This window comes from Lepisosteus oculatus, chromosome 14 (genome assembly GCF_040954835.1).
Source record: "Lepisosteus oculatus isolate fLepOcu1 chromosome 14, fLepOcu1.hap2, whole genome shotgun sequence".
In the NCBI taxonomy this organism is placed as follows: Eukaryota; Metazoa; Chordata; class Actinopteri; order Semionotiformes; family Lepisosteidae; genus Lepisosteus; species Lepisosteus oculatus.
In genome coordinates, this window is record NC_090709.1 from 14,543,146 (window position 1) to 14,567,568 (window position 24,423).

General features: G+C 42.1%; 3 non-coding genes across 3 annotated transcripts; all 3 read left to right on the forward strand.

The window, feature by feature from the left end:
• Positions 1–1,068: 1,068 nt before the first annotated feature.
• On the forward strand, positions 1,069–1,142 carry trnan-guu (transfer RNA asparagine (anticodon GUU)). The gene has a single exon. It is a non-coding gene; the product is annotated as a tRNA-Asn (tRNA).
• A 1,399-nt stretch (positions 1,143–2,541) lies between these two features.
• Positions 2,542–2,613, forward strand: trnaw-cca (transfer RNA tryptophan (anticodon CCA)). The gene has a single exon. It is a non-coding gene; the product is annotated as a tRNA-Trp (tRNA).
• Positions 2,614–20,028: 17,415 nt separating this feature from the next.
• On the forward strand, positions 20,029–20,110 carry trnas-acu (transfer RNA serine (anticodon ACU)). Its single transcript has one exon. It is a non-coding gene; the product is annotated as a tRNA-Ser (tRNA).
• Positions 20,111–24,423: the final 4,313 nt, after the last annotated feature.

Consider the following 24,423-nt stretch of genomic DNA (forward strand, 5'->3'; position numbering starts at 1 on the left):
ACATCTATTTCTGAGGAGGCTGATTTGAATCACACAACCCCGGTAGAAGTCGAATCGACAATCTTATAAACTGAAATCAGACGCGTTATCCATTAAACCACTAGCCCGTCACGTAAATTAAACAAAATTAAACAAACACTTTGATGAAACAAACGAGAAATCATGTAAGGGAAAATGTCTTTTTTCATGGAGAAAACATGCACCGGGAAATGTTGTGTTTAGAAGAAGTCAGTTAACATGAAAAGTGACCTAATTTACCAGAGCAAATGCTCACCTAGCAAGATCTGCAAAAGCGTTTCGTTCCACAACGGCATGAAATGATCACGTCTTTCACTCTACTTCTCTCTAGTAGTAAAGCAGATCTTGCTAGGTGAGCATTTGCTCTGGTAAATTAGGTCACTTTTCATGTTAACTGACTTCTTCTAAACACAACATTTCCCGGTGCATGTTTTCTCCATGAAAAAAGACATTTTCCCTTACATGATTTCTCGTTTGTTTCATCAAAGTGTACAGAAAGAAGAAAGAAAGGAAAAGTGTCGTTAATGAACTCTGTCCTCCTTGGGAGATGTCAAGCGCATTGGACATGAAAAGTGCCCGATAAAAGCCATTTCTCTTCATTTCTCTTACGGTCAGGGCGCCTGTTCCGTGTAAAGGAGGCAGCTTGCTCAGCCGGCAGACTCAGGGATTAGTGAACCCATATGGCTCAGAGCCGTGTGTCCAAGCGGCTATAAAAGAGGAGAATTCTGCTGGCACCGTAGCTGAGTCGGTTTAAGTACCTGTCTTGTTAACTGGAGATCCTGGCTCCACATCCCAGCTGTGCCTTTCTTCCTGTCTTTTTGTGCAGAAACTACCATCTTGGACAACCGCATAGGGCTTGATTTAGTTTAAAGCATGAATGCATTTCCTTTCTGCAACAACTTGTTTTTCAAGAAATTCATACAGCTTGTGAAAAATGAAATGTAATTCTTGGCTATCAGAGCAGTAGGAATATTGCCGACTGGCAAGAAAATGCAAGCAATGTTTATTTTTTGACCGGAAAGTGCGAATGGAGAAAAACTTCTCTCATCAGTCTCTGTGGCGCAATCGGCGAGCGCGTTTGGCTGTTAACTAAAAGGTTGGTGGTTCAAACCCACCCAGGGACGATCTTCATATTATTGTCAATGTAAACACTGTCTCCGCCAAAGCCGAAACCTTAACCCTCTTTATATTTGCAGAAAATACGAGTCTTTTGCCCGTGTCCAACAACAACACTTGAGACCGGGGAAGTCCAATAGTGATCAACACCGTAACTCCCCAGAAATCCATATTCACCCTTGGAAAAGTATCTTTGAATGGCTTGCGGGAGATATCATTTATACTCCTGTTGCGTCCTCTGCTAAAAGAGTTTAGAAATACAACGCAGATTTGTTTGAGAATTTGACAAGCACTGTTACAGTACGTTAGCACTGTGAAGTTGAATGTTGATATTTTTATATATTTACCTTAATTTTAACATAAACGCTGTACAATCTATGCTGCACAATCAAACACAGGTATATTTTGAGTCTCATGCTTATTGTCCTGTGGATCCAAAAGAAAATTTTAAAGCTGATACATTTTCGATTAGAATTTGAATCTAGCTACAACGTCCCTGGAAAAGAGATTTTATTAGTTGCGTGCAATCGGTATCTTTTACTTTATGTATGGTAGTGGAAATAGTTTTAAAAATGCGCCTTTAGCGCTCAGTAGCGATGACGCTGTTGATATAGATGGAGAAGAAATGTAAGATGAATTGATGATCTAAGCTAAAATAGCCCTAACACGCCTCCTGTAACAGTGTTTGTACTCATAGCAAGTAATATTTTTTTTCAAACCCGAACATTGCTTTTGCATTAAGTGTTATGTAACCATTAGCGGTTTCGGTAGCTTATGAAGAGCGCACTTTTCCAAACTGAAGCCTATAAGAACATTATTCAAGATACACCACGGCCCAGAATTGTGCATCGGGACAAAGATTAACATCCATTGAAAGTACTCCCAAATAAAAGATTTGACCGAAAAATTAAAAGAGTAGGCAAGTATTAAAACAAAACCATAACTTCTTGACTTCCAATCTCTTTCCTGGTTCAGGCCATGTAAAATGACATATTCAGTGGACTCATGCCGAGGTTGTGAGTTTAAGCCTCACCTGGAGCAGCCTGGTTTTCTGTCTTGACAGGTAAACAGTGTTTTGTGTTATTTGCTAAATGGAGAGAGGATTCTGTGTTAATTGTGCTCCTCCTGGGAGAGGTCAAGATGAGAAGTTCACGAGGCTGGTGGTAAATATCCTGTCCAGGAATATCGGGGCTGTAGGGGGTCAGATCTATAGATGTAGAAAACACATTAGTGGAGACGGTGTGTCTGCTCTCCATGAGAGAGCCGGGCGGGAAGAATAATCTGTGGTCTGGGAAGAAGAGACTCTCGTTGGAAGAGCGGCGCTCCTCACAGAAGAGAATGAAAAAAAATATTTTTCAGGGACGCTGATTGTTCTCTTTTGGGGAATTAAAAGAACTTGTGGCGAGTGACCTTGTGGCGCAATGGTAGCTCGTCTGATTCCAGATCAGAAGGTTGCGTGTTCAAATCACGTCGAGGTCAGCTGAGGAGTTTGCAGGTGCTGTTGGTGCCGACCCCGGAAACTACACCACGCAGTCGGGTTTTATCTGTACACCACATAGGTAATCTGAACGAAGTAACAGCGCAGTACAGAACACCCAATCAGGAGCTTATGCAGCGAATCATCATGAACACGACAAGAGAAAAGGCACACTGCATATCCGCGAAACATCACGCCCGGCTTTAGAGACAGTGACATCAGAGAATGGAAGCTTCAGACCCCCTTTTTGTTACAGGTTCAAGCAAACCTGAAAGTTAGGGAGTGTTTGGTCTCTTTTGTTTGAAAAAGTGTCTGAAGCCTGTAATTATAATTTGCCCTTTTTTAATTGTGGTTGAAATCCACTCCCATGTACCAAGACCTTACAGTATATTCATGTTTACTTAAATGACTAACACCATTGGACATTAGTTGGTGTTTTTTTTTTGTAACGATTTGCTATTTCATGCAGGAAAGAAAGGAACCCAGACCCAACGTTTGCTTTCAGGTGCGGTTCATTTACATAACGGACATCTATTTCTGAGGAGCCTGATTTGAATCACACAACCCCGGTAGAAGTCGAATCGACAATCTAATAAACCGAAATCAGACGCGTTATCCATTAAACCACCAGCCCGTCACGTAAATGAATTGCACCATGGTGAGTTCAGCGCCGCTCCTAGTAATACCCCACCCCCATCTTAAATTTCTACGTGAGAAGCGTGTTTTCTACATTTTTATCAGTTTTTAAAAATCATCACTTTTAAGCAGACAAAGCCTTTATGTGTCGCTCTGAATTTCTAATTGATTTAGAATTCCAAGAAAAAAGCGTTTTGTTCCACAACGGCGTGAAATGATCACGTCTTTCACTCTCCTTCTCTCTTGTAGTAAAGCAGACCTTGCTGGGTGAGTATTTGTTCTGGTATATTAGGTCACGGATCATGTTAACTCACTTCTGCTTAACACAACATTTCCTTATGCACGGGAGTGTGTCTTTGTACAGCTGTTATACAAAGGGCTGGTGGTCAGGTACGCGCTTCGGATTGTTTCGATGTAAACATAATCTCCGCTAAAAGCCCTCTTGAACTTTGCAGGAAATGTGCGTGAAACCATTTTCACGTGTGGAATTTTATCTTCAGCTGGCTGCAGTTAGAATGCCTTATACACCCGTTGTGTATCCTTAGCAAAAATATTTTAAAATTATAACACAGAGTTGTTGGAGAACTTGACAATCATTATTAAATGAGCACAGTACAAATGTACATTGATATTTGTGTTGTATGTACTTTAATTTTAAAAGATATAAACATAACTGTGCTGATATGGATGTTCATTTGAAGGATTTGAGGAATCTATAAAGGATGTCAGAACAACCAAAGAAACATTTGGGCATCTGCATATTTTTAAAGATTAAAGAGCACCGTAAGTGTGAAGTTTGCACACACAAGAGAAGAAATCAGTTTCAATGCACATCATTAAACTGATGGTGTGCTTATCAGTCGTGCATTAAACGTGGATAGCAGAGGATGGCTTTGATCCATCAATCTTTGGGTTATGGACCCAGCAAGCTTCTGCTGCGCCACTCAGCTATGTTTAACACAACTGCTTTTGCACTTGAGATGAAAAGTTTCAACGGTAAACGCAGACGTCACTGAGCACTTGGTCTTTTGTAGTACAAATCATCACACGCTGCTCTACATGGGCGTCTTCAAGATCGTTGAGAACCAAAGCTTCTGCCTTCCTGGTTACTGATTCTTTCTTAGTTAATTCCCAAATCTTCAACGAGAATCAGTGAAACGAAAACCAAACACATGTACATACTCGCGTTCTAGCATGAAAGAAAAATGATGGAAGCGTTTGAGAAATAACAAGAGTAGTCTGAACAGCTCCAGCCTATCAACTGCTCTACAAAGTGATCGCTATCTCCACACCCAGTTTATAACACTGAAAATGATTCAGGAAGCACAGCAAAGTTCTAAAAACAGCGGTTGACAAGCGTCTAAATACATAAAATGACAATTTTTCAAAAGTAAAATCTTCATCTTTTAAATATTGTCATCCATATATTTTCGTTTTCCTCTTTTTTACATAACACACTTTCGAGAAATAGAGTGTCTTGTAATGAAGGCTGCATTAGAAAATGTGTATCTAAATTAAAATCGGGTTTATTACTTCTGCGTTTTTCAGCTTTCTTAGCGCTTGGGTCTCGATTCAGATATTGCAATGAAAGCAACAGGGGAGTAAGTTTTCCTTTTCTAAATCAAAGGTGATCTGCTCACAAGGAAGTATAAAAACTTCAGCGTTTACTTTTTGAAGACCACAAATTGTCGAAACACTGTTGCTTCATAAGCTTATAAGTAACGTTTCTGAGCATGCATTGTATTACTCATGCTGTTATTAAAAAAAAAGCTTAAATTCACATAATGGAATTTGGACGGCTCAAAGTAGTCTATTCCTTGTACAACTTTACTTGCCCGCTGAGTAGAGTTTAAAGCAACTGCAGCAGAAGTAGCAGTAATAGCAACAGCATGGTTAGAGTGTCACAATACACTCTGAAATTATTGCGGCTTCAGATCGTTTTGTTCTGTTGAAGCTACCTACAGAATCTGAACTGTTGACATTGGCAGTGATCATCTTTTTTCAGGTTTCATGAAATTCTTCACATATTTGAAATATTCCATTCGGGTTCGCCTAATACACGGTGCAACCCGTACCTGCAGCAGAATGCTGTGGCACATTAAGCCGTTTTGTTTATCGGTTGTAAGGATTGAGGAGCGTACTACAAATTGAGCAAGCGAAAAGAAAATTAAACAGGAGTCACTTTTTGGATTGCTAATCCATTGTACTCTGCTCGTCTAGGTTCAAATCCCATACTTGTCATGGTTAAGGCCTGAGACGTGTGTGTTTTTTCTAAACGGTGTTTGCATTTGTTTCCTCTTCTACCCTTGTACTGGAGCAGTAATATTTCTAGCGGTGGACGAACATGGTATCACAGGCTGACAGCAGGAACACGTGGCCACAAGCTGCAGTACATTGGTTTGGGAACAGCAATAACTTTCCTGTGGAGACAGGTGCGCCGGTATTAATACAGCTCTTTCGAGCGGAAAGAGTAACAAGAACTGACTTAAAATTACCAGTTATGTTTAATAGCTAAAAACACAAAACCAACCTCTTCAGTGGTTGAATCTAAATTACAGAAGCCAATGCTGCCATCAAGGAAAAAAAAATCTTGAGTTATGTAGTTTTGAGACTAAATATCTGACTTTCAGTTTGAAGCGGTACAATGGATTCCAGGTCACATTCGTTCTTAATTCATATATATGAGTGTGATAATGGTTAAAACTGTGTTTGCATGAGGTATAAACGGTAACCTTTTCATTCCGAGAAGAAAGTCAGTCTGTATGCATTTCTCAGCGTGCACATTGTCAGGAACACTAAACCCACAGTGCCAGCAAACCTTTCGATAGTCTGTAGGTACTGCCATTGCAAATGATAACATGATATCGTTGCTATCTCGCAATTAGGAGATAATTTTGTATTTCTTAATTAGGAGAATTCTGGATTTTCTTCCGTGGTGGCAACAATGCACTTCCGCAATAAATCATAGACTCTGCTTTCAAAATAGCTGCACCAGGCACTTGGACACAGATAAACATAGGGATTTAAAATTCAGGAATATGAATGGTCAATTGCTTACAATTGGATTTTTTACGTTTCGTATTTAGCGATTTGTATATCAATCTTTTAACAATTCATTAAAATGCTAACAATATATAAATATTTAAAATAAAAACAACAGCACCGTTAAATGCTGGGGAGACGGGTAGTTTTTTTTTTACAATCAGATGCCAATCTCTAATACAGTGTGTGAGAGCTTACGTAACTTTCCTTTTCTCACATTTTCTAACGACTATTCCTAAGGTGCACCCTGTCAACTCCTAATACTTTTTAAAAGTCTGCCTGCATGTTTGATTATTGTCGTTTTATTTAGAAAAAGTTCAATATTGATCATAACTAAAGAAAATTATGATTAAGAATAAAAATGATTGTATGAGAAGCAGGAGGAATCGCTTCTCTCCTATGGAGCATGAGCTGAATCAGGAGTGAGACATTTCGTATGCTCGTGCATATGTCAACGCATGACCTACATCGTAAAACTAAAACTAAATTAAAAACTAACATTAAGTTGTCAGAGACATTCATTTATATACAAACAAGAGACAGACAAAGTAATAATTCTACATTTACTTGTCCTACACTGATCAGACTAATTGAAATGTATGGAAGCCCGTTTCCGCGCTATGGTATCTCAGAATTCCGACAGCTGGCAAGGCCTGGGTTCGAGCCAATGCAGTGAAACATGATCTAGGGTGGGAGCGGCAAAGGCACAAGCCCTTGAACCCGAATCCGTTACAATAACAAAAGGACAGACAATGAAATATGGGCTATTTCGAAGCCGCAAATGTGAGATATAAAGTAAGAATTCTGAGTTTTTAAGTCGCAATTCTGAGATACCATAGCGCGTTTTTTTTACTCCCTGGCGGAAACGGGCTTCCATTGGTTCTCAGTGCTGCGAAGCAAAAGCAATCTCTGGAAAATCAGACAAATTATTATCAGATCATATCAAAAGCTGATCAGTATTTCTTTACCGGGAAGCAAAGAAATGCTTGTATTACACATTTTAATATGACATGCAATTACACGTGAAAAATATTAAAATTATTTTCATTGCGGTACGTGTTGATAGAACAGCCCCCTCGATAAAAGAAAGTGTGGACGGACGTGTCGCATGTTCCGTACTCTGTCTGACAGCGAGTTTAACACACTGTCCTCGGAAATTAGAAACTAATTTAACAATAAATTAATCTGAGCAAATTTTACACGTGTGGGTGGTTTAATTCTGTCGAAATTGCGTGGAACTCCTCTGCTGAGCTCAGATACACACGGGAAAGTGTTCAGGCGGCTTCACGGAGTCCCGCCTCAGACTGGAAGCAGGTTCTAATTAGACGCTGAGAACAATCCGGGTCTCTGTATGTAATTGATTGTGTTGATTGAGCGGTAGTGTGACCATGTGTGTGGTAGCATAGTCCTGCTAGTATAAAAACCTAGTCACCGCGTTCACACTTTATGCTCTCTTGCTTTAACAGTTTGGTAGTTTACTTGTCTTACTTCTGTAGCAGTTTAGCGGAATGTCAATTTGGCAATGCGCTTGTTTCTCTTTGTGCTGTGCCTGTGCGCAGGGGCCGGGCTCCCCGCACTGATCTCCGCCGGGCCGGCTGGCTGGGACTCTCGGGAATTAGCGCTCCAGGCCGACCTCCCGGCTCCTGAAGACGCAGCCCAGTAGGAGGACTTGAGCCTGGCAGAAGCGCCCTCCGAAGACCTGTCTGCAAGCGAAAACGACTCGCAGTCCTTGGCTCCCGATTTTCGCTGCCTTCCTGTGTCCAGAGACGCGTACTCGCCCTACTTCGACAAGGAGAAGATGAAGCCCGAAGCCGGCAGCCGCCCTTTACCCGCCTACATCAAGAGCGTCCTGTTTCATCCCCAGCGAGGGCAGCAGCCGGCTCGCCCGGTCATCGGGGGCACCCGAGGAGTGGCTGTTGTGGTGCGACTCCAGCAGGATGTACGTGAGGGTCAGTCGGCTCCTGTTCGGCTTCAGCTGTTGGCCATCGGAGGTGACCATGGGCAACTGCAGCGTCAGACGAACCACATGCAGTTACTTCTACTTCATCTACGGGCTTCACGAGTGCGGCACCGGCGATTGGTAAGCGGGTCTTCATCTACAGGCAGTGTATCGATGTGAGCTGTAGGGCTAGTGTCGGGGTTGCCTTTCCTGGGAATATCCCTTCCTCTGTGACCCTGCAGGTTGTCCAGGGCCGCCTGGTGTACTCCAACACTCTCCGCTATGCCCCGCACTCCTCCAGTGCACCTGTGCATTGCTTCATTCCCTTCTCTGTGCCGGTCAAGTGCTCCTACAACAGGTAGGCAGGGCTCTGCTGCTGCTGGGGAAAGTGTCCAGATGCCCCTCATCTCCTCTGTCCTGCAGGTTCCACTACTCCTACAAGGTTGGCTATGTCCCCACGTGGGCCAGGAGAAGGACCTTCAAGGACCTGAAGAACAAGCACAGCTTTGTGCTGCTCACCACCAACTGTAAGCTCCTTGAGCGAGTGGCTCCTCCTGCCTGCAGGGGGTGCTGTGTGCAGGTGTAATGCTGCCACTCTCTCCAGCCCACTGGGTCCGGCTCTCTCCTAAGGATGAGTACTTCCTGGGTCAGCCCATGTACTTCCAGGCCACTGCCTACTTTGCCACAGTGGAGCAGAGGCTGTACATCCACTCGTGTTACGTAACGGAGAAACCGGACTAGCACTCACAGCCCCGTTTCCCCGTGATCGACAACTTAGGGTACGGCCCATTCTGGGAGGAGAGGTGGGCGGGAGCCCCAAGAGCCTGCAGGGGTTCATCCTTGTCCTTGTCCCCAGGTGCATGGTGGACAGCAAGGCAGATGGCTGCCTGTCCAGGTTTGTCCCCTCCAAGCAGAAGGATGTGCTCCGCTTCACGATTGATGCCTTCCTCTTCCAGAAGAAGCTGTCCAGGAAGGTACTGCTCTCAAAGGCTGCTCAGCCTTCCTGCTCTACTGATCCATGGTCTGTTTTCACGTCCATGATCTAGATGTGAACCAGACTGTGACAGCTGTAGTGCCTAGAGCTGCCAGCTTGCCTTCACTGATGGCAGAAGGTCCTTCTCTGTCCCTCTATTAGCCTTGATCCCTTAATGCTGTGACCTTCCCTCTTGCAGCATGAAGTGACTGAGCTGTACATGCACTGTGTCATGGCTGTGGCTCCTGCTAAAGCAACACCAGGGACCAAGTCCTGCACCTACAACAGGGAGGCGAAGAGGTACTTCTGCAAGGAGCCTGCTGAGGGTGCTCTGAGGTTGCCAGGTGGAGGCCTCACCTGTTCTTCTCTCCTCCAGGTGGGAGGAGCTGTATGGTGACCATGAGGTCTGTGCCTGCTGTGAGTCCAGGTGTGCTGGCAGTCAGAATGAAGGTGGGTCTGGTTCTCTATCCCTTGTGGATGCATCTCTGCCCAAGAGACAACCATGCTTGGACAACTGAGGAATGATCCCATGCTGGACCAAGGGACTGTCTAAATGAATAGCATCACTGTGGGACTCTGGGTATACCAGATCCCTCACTCCTGGGTGCTGCTTGTCCAGAGGTACCAGGAGCCTGGTGACCAGCAGTCGGGTGGCTGTGGCACCAGTAGAGGGTCTTCTGGATGTGGGAGCTGACTGGACGGAGGATGAGGAGGGAGACCCTCAGAGCTCCAGTGAAGATGCTGAGAGCACCAGTGAGGATGTGGAGGCAGCAGAGGACTTTGGAGATGTTGGCCAGTGGACAGGTAGGGTCTGGCAGGAGGAGCTCCTGTAGGGGTGGGTGTCCTGCAGTTCAGCTGGATTGTTCTCCTTCTTCCTCCCCAGGTGCCTGAATGAAGGCTCCAGCCTGGCCCTTGTGACTCTCCTGCCTCCACTTGCCTTGTAATGGCAACATCTCAAAGCTGTGAAAGACCCTTCTGCCTGCCCTTGTTTCTTTATGGTTTATAGGTTTGAATGGGGTGGAGGAATTCAAGGGAAGTGAGACCCATTAATAAATGGAAGTATTTGTGGGGGTTCCCCATTCAGGAATGCTTCCCATATTGCTGCCAATGAGGACTGAAAATGGCTGGAGTAATAAAACCATTGTATTAGGGGAAGATGGCCGCACAATTCCTTGGGCAGGGCAGTGTGACTTTTTTTAGTGGGGGGGTGTCAGAGGTGTTCAATATACTGGAAATCCTCCCATTTCTGAGAGGGGTAGTGCTTATGGAGTGTGAGTTGCTACTGTAGTGCCCAGTAAGAGTGAGATCTGGTGTCCTATTCTAGGCTGCACTAACTGTGTGAAAGAAACACAAGGAAGGAATTGTCAACAGGGGCTTGGTGTAAATTAGGCCTTCCCTTGCTTAGCAGAGGAACAATAGTGGTGCGTGAACATCCATGAATAATGGTACAGTTAGAATCTTGGAGGTCTTGTCTTATGGGTGTTGGTTTCACAGCAGTGGTAGTGGACAGTCATGAGAAGTATTAGGATTGAGACTGGAGATCCCAGTACTTGACTGGGAAGACAGGTGTTCACAACCACCTCTACCAGCAGCACAGACTGTGTAGAGTGAGACTGAAAGCTTACTACACAAAGCCTCTTCACTGTTTCAGTGTCCCATGTCATGAACTTCAAGTGAATCCTAGTCTTCCTTTGTAACTACCTATAATTTGCACAAATCATGCTGGTCCACTAACACTGTCAATTTTTAGCCCTACTGCACTGCCCTATTAAAGTTCCAAAGATTTAGAATAAAATATTTTATATAGTGCTTCCAAAGGTGGCTTCTCAAAGCACTTGACAGAATTACAATAAGAATACACAGGATAAAACTATTCCAATAGACAAAGGAGACTGTGGATGGTGGTACCAAGAAAAGTAGAAGCAGAGGGGTAAAGAATAGAACCAGTTCAGTAAAGGCTCTTCTACGGAACAAGGTGTTGAGTCTGAATTTGAAGGAGGTTAGGGAAGGTGACTTTGGTATCCTTGGGGAGAGAGTTCCAGAGCTTGGGGGCATAACAGGAGAAGGCCCTGTCACCCATACAGTGTAGAGGGGCTTGGGGGACAGTTGGGAGACCAGAACTAGAAGAGCGACGGTTATGAGGTGGGGAATAGGGTGATAATAGATCAAACTACTACTGAGGTGCAACTGAAATGTGACGGCACGTTCTACAAGAAAGGGTAATGTTAGGCTTTTATGGGAGGGGGGTAATGGCAGCACTTTTGAGGACCGTTGGTACAACGCCAGTGCTCAAGGATTCATTTCTAATATTGAGGACAATGGGTTGTATACCCATCGTTCTTACCAAAGTATCAGAGACCTTTTGCTATATAAAAAGACTCCTTTCCACCACTAATTTATACAGGTTTGGTTCATTTGGGTTTTATCAGTTAAACATTTAATATTGTATTTGTCAGTTTGTTGATGCCTATATATCACAGTGATCTGCACACACACCTTTGACTGAATATGGGCTGCCAAACCTCTCCACCGAACTTATGTATCACAGCAGGTACACAAGAAGTTTATTTGTAATAACAGGGTTGTTGGTGCCAGTAGTCAGATTGGGTCAATTGCAAGGTACGAACAGCATCACATTAACTGGAGATGATCCAGAGATTTGTATGCAGCTCTGTACGCCAGATTAATACCGATTTGCAACGCGCTCGTCTGCTGACTTTAGTCCCCTGCTTAGTAATCACAATGAGCCCAAGGTAACAGCTGCTGCCCTCTAGAGGACACTACAGGACAGGACTAAGTACAATTCCTGCAATAGACTAAGCAGTTTAGTGCTAAACTAATGGAACACTGAATCCTATGGGACAATTCCAAATGCAGTAACAGCTTAATACTGAAATAATATCGTAAACACCTCGTGATCTTAAGAATCTGTCACTGTTAAAAAGTATTATAATAATACACTAAAATTGTACTGCAGCCACAACACAGTGGACCTGCAGCTCCTGTCCTGATCATACAGAAAGATGTCATCACTATAACACCTGTTAACAAACATAGCGCCTGCAGTCTGTGAAAGAGAGCTCTGAGGTAAATATTCCTTGCAGGGAAGTGAACTGAAAAACAGGCAAATACATCACTCGGATGAAGAGCAACGACTGTCGCTAAAGAAAGTGAGCGAGGGTACACCTATAGTAGTTCATCCACAAAAATTCAAACATAAATTCGTGATGCACCAGAGTACCGCAAAGCTAGAAGCGTGACTTCAACTGGAGTATTGTAGCACGACTATTTATTTTTTAAAGTAATATTAACTTATTCCAGGCGTTCATCTGGTTTAAGAATACGAATCGATGCCTTCAAATAGACCTTTAACAGTCCTTCGATGTAGAATTAAGAAAATGGGGAATTATTTGATCCCGTTCTCAATCCAGTAGTTTATGGACAGGCGCTCTCAGCGGACTGTGTGCAGGAGTGATGGGTGATGTGGAATTCTATGGGCTCAGTGGGACTCTGGGAGTCAACTCAGGGCTCTGCTGTAGATTCCTGTAGAACCGGTGTGAAATGATAATGTATCGTTGGCTGGTATTGTTAATGTAAAGTTTACTGGTATGTTTTGGCCGAAACATTTTCTTTCTTCTTTTTTTCAGCATGGAATAAACCTATTACTTGTTCCTTTGCAGCCTACGCATGCTGACGCAGCTACCTGAACTACAAATTGTATGTTGGCCGTTCCATTACACTATATTGATGAATCGTACAAGATCATGGGATCTATAGGCCTGAAGACTTGTCTTGTACAGTGTCCTGATAAAAATCAAATAAATTACACTAATTTTTATGGAATCCCATTTCCGCTAGTGAGGCTTCCATAGTACCTGGATGGAATAGTGGACGGTGGGCTTTTAAATTTTTATTTTATTTAAACACCAGAAATAGAAAAACGGAGACAGAATATGAAACATAATACAGAAATAGTCACTTCACATCCAGAAGAATTCACAATTATAAAAGCTGAAACTTTTTACATATTTCCATTGTATGTCCTTTTTTACTTAAAAAAAGGTCTTCTTTAGCTCAGCTGGCAAGACCTGGGTTCGAGCCAATGCAGTGAGGCATGAACTAGGGTGGGAGCGGCGAGGGGCACAAGCCCTGGAACCCGAATCCGTTACAATAACAAAAGGACAGACAATGAAATTTGGGTTATTTCGAAGTCGCAAATGTGATATATAAAGTCGCAATTACGATATATAATGTCGGAATTCTGGGTTTTTAAGTCACAATTCTCAGTTACTAAGTCGGAATTCTGAGATACCATAGCGCGTTATTTTTTACTCCCTGGCGGAAACAGGCTTCCATAGAAATGGTCAGATTCAGAGCCTGTGCAGTTCGTGCTAATTAGAACAACGCCAGTACTGAACCCTCAGCACCTTACTGACTACTGAGCACACATTCAGCTGCTCGCCAGCTTTGTTACGCACAGTTTTGCATTGCTATTGAGCTCAGAGCAGGAGCTGATCTTCAAACAGTACAGTGTTAAGTAGTCCGCAGCTTCGTGCAAAACAGTTCGACAGTTCATTGCAATTTACCCAACATGTTTTCTATAGCTTTCAGCTGCAGTTTATTTACATAAAGGAAATCTACTACTGAGGACCCTGATTGGTTTAAAAGCAACATGAGTCAGGCAGGAGTCAAACCTACAATCTTCTGATCCGAAGTCAGATGCGTTATACATTACGTCACTGGCCCTAATCTTACGGTGCTCAACTGCACCATAGTGACCTCAGCGCCACTACTAGTAATACATCGCCCCCGGCCAAAATTTCTAAGAAAAAAAATGTTTTCTATACTTGTCTGTTTAAAAATATTATATCTTTAAAAAAGACAAAGGGTTTGTGTGTCGCACTAACGTTTCGATTCATTTAGAACGCACAGAAAAACCATTTTCTTCCAAGAAATTATAGATTTGTCTCATCCTCCATACTATAATTCTCTCTTGTAGTAGTAAAGCATTTTGAGTCAAACCGAACAATATATTAAAGAAACAAGTAATAGGTTTATTCCATGCTGAAAAGAGACTTAAGAGAAAAAACACAACGTTTCGGCTGTGAAACCTTCTTCAGGTTTGTTTTCTCTCTTCTCTTTTCAGCATGGAATAAACCTACAGTATTACTTGTTCCTTCGCAGATACGCATGCTGACGTAAATACCCACCTGAATATATTAAACGTTTCATCTATTTGATTATCATAATGTTCTCCTGAATCACTACTTGATAGAAGCCGCAGCTCCGGTGTTAGAAAGATTTGAAATCGGATCGGTGGATTTAGAGTCCAGACTGCGAACCGACAGCTGACACAGGTCTTTTATAGAACCGTTTTGATTTTCTCTACTTCCCCGTGACGTCATTGTCCTGCTTGCAGCCAAGCCCGACACACGGTACCATCTGGTTTCTGTCGCTGGGCGGTTTACCCTGTGGTCCATGTGGGTCCTCATGCCCCAGTATTACGACGGGGACACTAAACTGTAAACAGGTGCCGTCCGTCGGCTGAGAAGTAAAACCGAGGTCCTGACTCTCTGTGGCCTTTAAAAATCACAGGTCATCTCTTGCAAGAGTAGGGGTGTAACCCCGGCATCCTGGCCCAATTTCCCATTGGCCCTTACCAGTCATGGCCTCCTAATAATCCCCATCTCTGAACTGGCTTCATCACTCTGCTCTCCTCCCCACTGAGAGCTGATGTGGGGAGCGTTCTGGCGCACTATGGCTGCCGTCGCATCATCCAGGTGGAGCTGCACATTGGTGGTGGTGGAGGGGAGTCCCCATTACCTGTAAAGCTCTTTGAGTGGAGTGTCCAGAAAAGTGCTATATGTGTAAGCGATAATAATTATTATTATGTAAAATGCAATAAAAATATTAAATTTGATTCAAAATCGATTAATGTAAAAACTGATAAAGCTAATGCTTTTTTCAGGGCTATATCTACTTTTTTTTTAAAAAGAGAAGTCTGTCGCGATTGTGAAACTTGGAGAAGATGTACCAGCGGGTGCCTTCACATCTCCAGCTCAGTCTCGCCTGTAGCTGCGAGAAGGTTAAAAGTGCACAAGTGATCTGTCTTTCATCATTATCTAGCAGCTGTAGACGATGTTCGGGGATAATTTTGTTTTCAGCACAGGGAGTGAGAATGAGCTCAGTCCGGCTCCCAGAAGAATCCATCCTGGTTTGGTTACTGTGTGACAGTGAGTCTTTGGATCGCAAAGTGGAAAAAAAAAACAATTGCTCACATCGTGTGACTTCCACGAGAGGAAGGGAAGATATCACTTTAGAAAATCAGAACTGAATATTTGGATCCAGGGCCTCAATTTTATAAAATTATTAAAATAATAATTATTAAAATATCAGATTATGTTTCTGCAACGTTTCGTGCACAGTACGCCATTTTTATCTAAAAATAAAACAATAGTCACACTGAGGGCTTTACAAGCAGTATGGCATATTTTCCTCTTTTATATTTTTGCCACTTGATATCCAAACTGTTATACTCCCAAAAGTGCACAGTAGATTGCATTTATTAAAAATGTACAGTTCACCGCTGGTATAAACAGATGTGTGCCATGTCTGCCTTTGTAACCATTTGTTTAAAAAATAAGTTCACAATACGAAAAAAACACAGAAAGCACAAACTTAATAATACAAAGATACAAAATCAATACCAAACCATAAAGCCAATTAAGTAGCTATCCTTTGAAAACAGAGAACACCTTTATATCTACAAAAAACATGACATTTATATGTATTTTTGAATTACAAAGCAGACAGAGTAGTCGCCGCATTAAAAGGTCAGATCTTGGCCAAAACAAGACAATCAGACATGAGCTGAATTCAAAACAGGAGCCTCGGCTTCGTCATTTATTGAGCTTTTGATCAACAACTGAATGAAACAGATTCAGTATTTTAACTATTTGATTAAAGTACCTTCCTTCGAGCCGGAGTCAAACCAGAAATCTAAGGATTCCCAGCTGTTTCCACTACAGTCCTCCACTCTACCAGCTGGGCTGTCGAAGGGATATTAGGTGCTGCTCTCTGGCACATACTGCCCGATGTAGTGAAATGTTCTGGATTATTTAAATCCCAGATCGACATAGTTTCCAACTTGTTTCCTTAGTCTTTTTTACCTTGAATTTAAGCCACGAACCAGGATTCTACTGTCTAAACGTCCGGGGATATTACAAAAGGTTTGATGGGGCATCAATCATTCCAGGCGAAAATGGACTCCTTTTCTTTCTCGAGGGATCATATTAAACATTTCATTTGGATCGAGAAGAGAATCATCATGAGGCACAAAACCAACAGATTCATTCTGTCTTTATTAAAAGCTGTATCACAGCTAATGCATGTAAAGATTTTAGTATGCGATTGTGAGAGTTCAGTTATCCCGAGGAGTGAAGAGAACTGAACTTATAATTCATATTTAAATAGAGTGTAAATCTTCAAAGTGTTTTGTCACTGGAAATTATTTACACGAGTCTACCATAAGGGGGGGGGCATTGCACGTGGACATTTGTCTATTGGATCTTAAGCCCTTAACCACTCAGACATCCTGGTCTATGTCTATGCTTTTTTCACAAGGGTTCATTTCTGTACACTGGTGGTTCCCAGGGGAAAACAGGATTATTGAGCCATTGGGAATTCAGAGAATAAGTTGTGTGGGTGAATGTAACCGTGCCCTAAAGTAAAAAAAACCTCTTAGATGAAGCACTACAGATGCAGCCCCTGAAAGTGTATAAGACTAACAATTATAGTACTGCTGACACAAATGTAGCCTCTACATCAGACCAAAATAGCAATGTGTTCATTTAATCCTATAAAGGATCTCCTCATGAACCTGTGCCATTCATCAATGGAAATAGAAGCCATTGGAATACGATACATGTTTACCTTCAACCGTGCAGCTGCCGGATGTACTTGTTTCAGCTCCCTGAAGTTGCCCCCCCTACAGACAGCACAAATTATGAAACTCACCTCATTCGTTAGTGCTACGTTTGTGCTGGTTTGTGCCATTGAAAGTAATGCTTGTGCTATATTAATAATATTTTCGTGGAAATACAGATGTTGTCAATTTTAAAACTTATATTTGAATGGAAATGTTCAAATTCAAAACCCCAATCCGTTACAATACCCTTAATTAAAAAGAAAGGCTAAGTTTTATACCTGACTAGATTATATGATTTTCATGATGAAATGCAGTAATGCATTAAGTTAAATCATTGGGCCTAACGTATTTATAATGTAGCGCCACGCAGGGCACTTTAGCCATGCGCATGCAAGACGGGCTGAGAACAGCACCTGGGGACTGTATATAGTGGGATACAGTCTCTTCCCTCGTGTGTGTGTATGTTAGTATACTGTAGGTGCAGCACTGTAACCCCTGTCCCTGTGTGTGTACCTTTCCCGATTCGAGTTGATAAATGTGTTGTTCAACCCCATTCCCTGAGTCCCACGCCTGCTCCATTCTGTACCGAGACCTGCGGTCGATACAATATTTAAAGTTCGAATACCATTTTATGTTCTGTCGTGATTGTTGATGGTAAAGCTTAGACCTACTTGTTTTAAAATGTGATTATAGATCATGTATTTGTTGAGTGACACATGCCAAGCTTAGTAGTTATTTTTTCCATTGAGTTCCAATACACCCAATAACTATAAATAACAACAGATTTTTCTCACGAAACACTGTGATTCTTAACAATGGCAGTGCGCCAAAAAAGTATTGCTTTAAATGAAAGACATTGTGCAGGACACATACACTGTCCACACAGTTAAACTTGGTTTTCTTTTACAGCATGTCAGTGTCATGGAAATTTAACTATCAAGGAAGCCACAAGAGAGAGTTCTCACCTGAGTAAGGTCTTTATTTCAATATTGCAATATTGGGAGCCCTGCTGCCACTTCGCAAAGTGCATCAGAGACTCAATTTGTTACAAGCAGTACAGGGTTTTTATAAGACGTTGCGCTGTAAAAAAGTTCAGCACTTGGTCCCTTCTAAAACTTCCCCTTTCTCTAAAAGAAAACAAATTACATCATAGAGCGAGAGAAAAACACTAGATTTGTTATTCAAAGTTTATCAGTTACTTTCAGCTAATTCTAATGACCCAGACAGCATATATTGTTTTGGTACATTGTCTTCTAAACTAACCTAAACAGTGTACTTTGTTGACGAACTGTTTTCTAAAATTCTGCACGTACTGTAGCATAGCAGTTATATCCTTGAAATATTATCTAAAAGCACCAATATATTTTTTTGCAAAGCTCTCTACATTTTTAAGAATCAATTAACTCATTAGATTTCCACTACATCAGTCATTTATTTTCTTTTCTCTTAGAAATAGTAAGAGTCCCATTTTGTGCCTATCTATATGCTTTTGCTTAAATGGTTGTTAAATTATGATGTCATGTTTGCCTCATATTCGTTTTCACAACTTTATTTCATCTCACTGAAGAACCAAAATCGACACCATATAATGAAAGTATTGTCAATCGATTGTTTTTCAATCAACTTGTAATGCTTTTTGCTAAACGACTTCAGGGGCGGGATTAACAAAGAAGTACTTTATACTCGCTCTTTAAATGACCGATTAAAAGGGGTTTTGGGACGCGCATGACAAAGTAGTTCGTACGTTAGGTACGTACATCGTAAAGCTGCTCCGTTAGTCTCTAAGATTAATCGTTTTTGGGAAACTGACCCCAGACTGGTTTGCGCTGTCCAAATAACAGTATGCGAATTTAAGCTTTTTAAAATAAGAGTACAATATAATAGATGCTCCAAAAGCGTTACTCCTGCACTAGCTGCTATTTGGAACGCCGTCATAAATTACACGAGTTTTATGCAGCTGGCTTTTGTGCTTCCAATGCATTGCAATCAGGAAAATAAACCAATTAGAAATGTGCAATACAACATCTGTTCTCGAAAATGAAAACTGTTTCACACTGACATCGCTTCTTCTGAAATAATCCAGATTGTGAAGACGACTGCGCCCTAGCAGATCAAAATATTACAAGAAGGCTGTAAAGCACACTCTGAATCGATCCAAATATTTGATTTCCGCGATTCGTTTAGGCAACAACAGGCTACAGCAGGCAACGTGGTGCTTCTCCAGCAAAGCATTTCTCAGTTTTGTGAACTAATGGTGCTTTCAGCTCACCCATCTGCGTAGCTTGTCAGGATGGCCGAGAAGTCTAAAGCTCCAGACTCAAGGATTCCTGTCTTTCTATTGTTTGGGTGTTCTGGTCTCTGAATAATTCAAATGTGAAAGACCGAAATATAAATCCAGGAGAAGATTTATTAAAACATATTGTTTTCCTTGCGGTTTTTCCTGTATTTCATTAAATGGGGGGCATTGTGAAATCAACCTGTATCCCTATGGAATGCAGAGTGACAGCGGCAGGAGCACAGAGGATTATATCAGAGCTCGAACAGAGAGTTTGAAAATCTAGGCAAAGTGATTTATAGATCGTTTTCATTATACTTTCCCATATGCTCCGCCTTACTGAAGTATTTTATCATTTTAGCCTCTATTTCTATACTTTACAGTAGACAGTGTTTAGCCAGAGAAGAGGGATACAAGCACTGTATCCCCACAGCAGCCACCGATTCCGATAAGGAGATCAATGTGTGTCCTCTACAGCCGTCACTGAAGCACAACACACGTTTGGCTTGACATCACTCAAGCAAAATAGTGCAATGGCAGGTGGAAGAGGAAAATGACCCTCAAGAATGGAAAAAGATTATCATCTTGAGCGCGCCAAATCATGTCCGAAGGGGCTGATTTTCTCGACGAGGTGGCCGAGTGGTAAAGGCGATGGACTACTAATCCATTGTGCTTTGCATGTGTGGGTTCGAATCCCATCCTCGTCAGTTTGTACTTTTAACTTGTGATCTGTTTCTAAGGGTTTGTGCACTTTTGCTACTATAGTAGAGCAGGAATATTTCTAGCGTTGGCTGAACTGACTTACAGCAGTAGCTGACAGACAATAGTCTCTTAATATTTAGGTTACATTTATGTTTTGTACTGCTTTCACCTTATAATAATACTAGTCTTGATGAACGATTTAGGGACATGGTGCATCTTGAAAAATGTTTTTGTTAATTTCAATGTGGAAAAACTGCACTTACCAGAAGCTGAAACAGGTCGTGTTTACATAATGCACAATGCAATAGCAACGTTTGGAGTTGAATCTTGCTACGAGTTACCTGTTACAGGAGGCGTTTTAGGACTTTTTTAGCTCAGATAAAGCTATCAATTCATCTTACATTTCTACTACATCAGTATTAGCAACATTATCTTTACCTAGCACTAAATGTAACTTTAAATAAAAGTGCATTTTAAAACATATGTAAAAATAAATGCTATTCCATATATTGTAACTTTGTGGTATTTAGAATGTTTATCTGAGGATGCAAGTATTATACCTTGCGAAACATCCAAGACAAAGGTAAAAGAGGCTCATATTTTAATAAAATTTTTGATCAAAAGAAAACCACAATCTGTATGATATCATCGTCAATATCACAAAATATTGACGTTCATTTGAAAAATTTGAAGAAACTCTCCAAGAAGCAACTGCAGTAGGAGTTTTGATTTGAGCCGATGTTTGCACCTTAATAATCCATTCGTCCTCGAAAGAAGCAAAAACAGGGATGTTTCGAGTGTCACCATGATCCTCTTCTCAATCCAAAAGAAAGGTGTTATATGGTCCCGATCCCACTAGAAAAAGAGTCAATTTCTGCCTGCACTGATGTCCCTCCAAACATTTTGTAAGACCTACAGTAGAATACAGTAGAATCCTGGTCCATTTCTTCTACTAAACAAGACTATGGGAGTGCGTATTTTTATGTCGAACTGGGATTTAAATAAACAGGAACACTACACTACATTGGGATACACATATGGCAAAATGTGTGCGTTTGGAGTCGACCTTTCGATAGCTCAGTTGCTAGGGCGTAAAACTGTTTAAAAAAAGCAGCCAGCGATTATGTCGCTGTTTTGAATCCGGCTCGAAGGATGGTGTTTCTTGTTTCTTTAACTTTGACGTTCACCGAAAGCTCAGTTAACAGAGAAGCAGAGGCTCCTGTTCTGAATTCTCTTCACATCTAATTGTCTTGCTTTGACCTTTAAAATGCGCTCTGACTGTTCACTCTTCCTAACACAATTAAAGACCTGCGGAAAAAACTCGGTTTCGGGAGTTTAGTTCAGTGGTAGCGCGCACATACTCTATGAAGCTTCGTTTTCAATTGCTGGCGTCTCCACTCTGGATTCTTTTTAAACGCGATATCTTTCCTTCCTTGTGTGACTTCCCTCGTGTGTGAATTTCAGGGAGACACATAAACCCTTTGTCTGAAGAGACAAAAGAGAATTTTTTTTTAAACCAGACAAAATGAAAGACGTAGTAATTATAGACACGTACAAAACACGTGAATCTAATTGAGAACATATGGACCGGGGCGATGTACAGTATTACTAGTAGCGGCTCTGAGCTCATAGTGCAGTTGAGTAAGGGGATAGTAGGGCCAGTGGCGCAATGGATAACGTGTCTGACTTCGGATCAGAAGATTGTAGGTCTGATTCCTGCCTGGCTCGTGAAGCTTTTAAACCACGCTACTCAACACTGTCACCTAGTGTGTGTGGTCTAACACAACCTTACTATCGACTGGATGAGTCTCCTTTTCCATCTCCAGTTCATTCCACACATTCCGCCTGTTTCACCACCGTTATTGTTGGACCACAGCCACAGATATGTTCTTTCGAACAACTGTCCCAGTGAGCATTGATTCGTCGAATATACTTATATTCACGGCGAAAATACGGCTATACGTATATATACGTCGCCTCGACGTATAATCAACGTCGAATTGCAACCGTAAAATCGACAACATGAATAAACGCATATATAACGTCGATGTTACGTCCCAGTGTGTGTTCTGTGTGTGTTTTTTTCTGTTCCACACTGCTGACCCTTGATTGTTCTCCCTTCCCCATTGGCCCACCATCCCTCCACTGTTTCAGTATGATGTGATCATTAATTAGCCTCAGCCGATCAGAACACATTTTATTCAGCATATAACATGGAGGTTTTCAGCAAGGAGAGGCCTTTCGTTTGACTTCGGTCCCGTTCGGTTTTGGTTATTGCTTCGCTTCGCTTCGCTCCTGGTTATTGCTTCGGCTTCGTTGTTGGTTTGTTTTGCTTTGTGTTTGTGTATTTTCGTATAGCTTCGGCTTCGTTGTTTTGTTGGATTTACGTTAGTTTCTTTGTACTTTCGTTTGTTTGTGTGTTCATCCTTGTTTTGTCATTACCTTGCCCCAGTGTTACATGTTCAACTTCTGTGTTCTTTTTGTACCCTGCTCCTATTTATTACTCTTGTTTTCCCTTATTTGTCTTCCTGGTTCACTTGTGTTTTTGTGTGAACTTTTGTATATAAGGTTAGTTTAGGTTGTTGGGTACACTTACACACTTAGTTGATTTTGTATTAGTACACTAGTTTAGTACGGGTGAGTGCCGTTTGTCTTGTATGGTTTTGGGTAGTCAGTGCAGGTTAGCTAGGGTGTTGAAGACGCCGAAGACCGTGTGTTTCGGGTTTTCTTTTGTAGTCAGATTAGCTTTCCCTCACTGTCCTAGCCAGCTCCATTTTGTTTGTTATTTTCTTTCCTTTGGCACCACTCTAGTTCCTTACCCTTGTTATCATACTTCCTAGTCCCTCACCAAAACCCCCCCTGCTTCCAAAAGAATTATCCTAAATGTTACACCCCTTTTCCCCTAGACACTTGGGGTCGTAACATTATTGGGGGCTCGTCTGGGATATCAAATTCCCGCCCTAAGGATTTTTTTTTGTGTTGCAGAATTTTGGTGTTGGTGCAGGATTTTGATTTGTGGATTGTGTTTTGGCAAGGTACTGTAATTATGGCTACTTTTGATTTGCGAAAGTTTGTGGAGGAACCTTCCTTTGAGCAGCTGGATAAGTATAGGAAGGATGAATTGTGCCAAATTGCTGATCACTTCCAGATTCAGGTTTCGACACAAGCTCTTAAAAGGGACCTCAAGAGAGCTGTGGTGGATAGGTTAGTGGAGTTAGAGGTCATTGCATTAGCGAGCAAGGACGCCGGTTCTCCTGGGGCTGGTGCTAAACCTGCTATGATGGTGGAAGAACAGAACGAGGTGCAGGGGGTGGCTGAAGACTTAGCGGAGGCTGAGGTCAAGGCCACCTTGCCTCCCTTTGAACCGTTCTCTCCGGTCTCCACCAGGTCAAAAAGCGATACTCGCCTGAAAGTTCGTTTGGCCCGCTTGCACATGGAGGCGCAGGAAAAAGCCCAAGTACGCCAGGCAGAATTTGACTTGCGCCTTGCAATTCGTAAGATGGAGATCGAGGCGGAGAAAGAGGTTAAGCTCCGACAGCTTGAGCTAGAAGCACGAAAGAATGCTCCTGCTGTGCAGCCGACCCACTCCGAGGCCTCTAGCGTGTCTCCTTTGCAAGATCCACTCTCTACCACCTTTGATGTAAGTAAGCACATTGCTTTAGTTCCTCTGTTTAGGGAGACGGAAGTTGATTCATACTTTGGTGCATTCGAGCGAATTGCCACATCACTTCGTTGGCCTAAGGAGGTTTGGTCACTGCTTTTGTAGTGTAGATTAGTGGGCAAAGCTCAGGAAGTTTGTTCTACACTTTCTTTAGAAGAAAGTTTGAATTACAATACTGTGAAAGCTGCTATCTTACGGGCTTACGAATTAGTTCCTGAGGCTTATAGACAATGCTTCATAAATCATCGTAAAGTGTCAGACCAGACATTTGTTGAATTTGCTAGAGAGAAGGGCACTCTCTTTGATAAATGGGTTGTAGCCAGTAAAGTGAGTTACTTTAACTCATTGCGTGAGTTAATGCTCTTAGAGGAATTTAAGAACTGTTTGCCTGAACGCATTGTTGTGTATTTGAATGAGCAAAAAGTAACTACTTTAGCGCAAGCCGCTGTTTTGGCAGATGAGTTCGTGCTCACGCACAAGAACGTTTTCACATCTGCACGTGTGGAGAAGACTTTGTCTACTCTAAGTTCCCAGTCTCAGTCTCTCCAAGTAAAAACTAGTTCCTCACGTCCTAAAGAGGAGCGTGAATGTTTTTATTGTCACAAGAGAGGTCATATAATTGCAGATTGTTTGGCCCTAAAACGTAAGCAACAGCAA